This window comes from Nelumbo lutea, chromosome 1 (genome assembly GCF_056320005.1).
Source record: "Nelumbo lutea isolate HS-2025 chromosome 1, American lotus-T2T, whole genome shotgun sequence".
Taxonomy (NCBI): Eukaryota; Viridiplantae; Streptophyta; class Magnoliopsida; order Proteales; family Nelumbonaceae; genus Nelumbo; species Nelumbo lutea.
Window position 1 is genome coordinate 83,947,609 of NC_142684.1, and position 1,816 is coordinate 83,949,424.

Sequence of the window (1,816 nt, forward strand, 5' to 3'; positions counted from 1 at the left end):
CTTGATAACTAGTACACTTGCTAGAGTTATATTTTTATAGCTATCAAGTTTTTGGCGCCGTTGCTAGGGATTTAATCCTAAAATAATTTGTTAACCTTGATTAATTTGGACATTTTATTTCTGTTATTATTTTCTTTTATTTATTTATATTATTTTTATTTATTTGTTCGAATTCTGCTGGTTCAGATTTACTAGTTGAATTCAATCCAGAAATTGAAAGGACCCTTCGCTTATTACCAAGGGCCAACAAAAGAAAATCAAGAGAAGAGGTTGTTATTTGCGAACCAGCCATAGATATTGAAGGAGAGATGGCAGAAGGAAATCGCACCCTCTTGGATTATGCTTGTCCAAACATTGATGGGGCGACATCCAGCATTTGCAAGCCTACCATCCATGCCAATAATTTTGAAATAAAACCTACAACAATTCAAATGATCCAAACTAGTATTCAGATTAGTGAGTTACCAAGTGATGACCCTAATGCACACATCATTAACTTCCTTGAAATATGAGATACATTTAAATACAATGGAGTTAGTGATGATGCAATTAGGCTAAGATTATAACCTTTTTCATTGCGTGATAAAGCTAAAGATTGGCTCAACTCACTCCCTGCAAAAGCATCACCACTTGGAATGATTTAACCCAGAAATTTTTGGCTAAATATTTTCCACCCTCCAAAACAGAAAAATTAATTAATGATATTACCACTTTTTCTCAATTTGAGAGGGAGTCTCTGTATGAAGCATGGGAAAGATTCAAGGAAATGCTTAGGAGGTGTCCTCACCATGGGATACCAATTTGGTGACAAATACATACTTTTTATAATGATATCACCCCCTCTAATCGCTCCATTATTGATGCAGCCACAAGTGGTACAATCATGAGAAAAACTCAAGAAGAAGCATATGACTTAGTGGAGGAGATGGCATCAAACAGCTATCGGTGGAGCAATGATCGAACCAATCAGAGGGGAGTACACCACATTGATTCCTTTGCATCCTTATCTGCGCAAATAGCCAATTTAAATAAAAGACTATATAATTTTAGTATTGCAGCCTTTAATACAACACCTAGCATCTCATGCAATTTATGTGGACAAATAGGACATGCCAATTCTGATTGTCAATTAAATAGTCCTTTTGTCTCCCATGAGAATGCTAATTTTATCTCTCATGCTGATAGGACAAGTTTCAACCCATATTCAAATACATACAACCTAGGGTGGAGGAGTCATCCCAACTTCTCTTGGAGCAACAATCATCAAAAGGCATCCATGGGATTCCAACCACAACTACCCCCACAAGAGAAAAAGAGCAATCTGGAGGAGATGATTTCTAAGTTCATCAACACTGTTGAAGCAAAATTCCAAAGCCATGAAACAACAATTAAGAACTTAGAATTTCAAATGGCGTAGTTTGTGAGCATGTTATCAGAGAGGAAAGAAGGAAGGCTGCCCAGCAACACAAAAAAAAATCCCAGAGAACATGTGAATGCCATAGCCTTAAGAAGCGGGAAGACAATCGGTGAAACCCAAGAAGACGACAAGGAAGCTGAATCGGCCAATCTGAAAAAGAACAATGAGGGAAGTACCCCTAAACTAAATTTACATGAAATCCAACTCCCTATTCCCTACCCAAGAAAAGTTTTGAAGGCCAAATTAGATAAACAATTTGAAAAATTTTTGGAAGTATTTAAAAAGATTCGCATTAACCTTCTTCTTCTTGATGTGTTATCACAGATGCCCAAGTATGCAAAATTCCTGAAGGAGGTGATGTCCAACAAAAGAAAATGGGAGGATTGTGAGATGGTAAAA

The 1,816-nt window shown here is 36.7% G+C and overlaps 1 non-coding gene across 1 annotated transcript; it reads right to left on the bottom strand.

Moving 5' to 3' along the window:
* Nucleotides 1-688: 688 nt before the first annotated feature.
* On the bottom strand, nt 689-795 carry LOC148875783 (small nucleolar RNA R71). The gene has a single exon (XR_016106287.1). It is a non-coding gene; the product is annotated as a small nucleolar RNA R71 (small nucleolar RNA).
* Nucleotides 796-1,816: the final 1,021 nt, after the last annotated feature.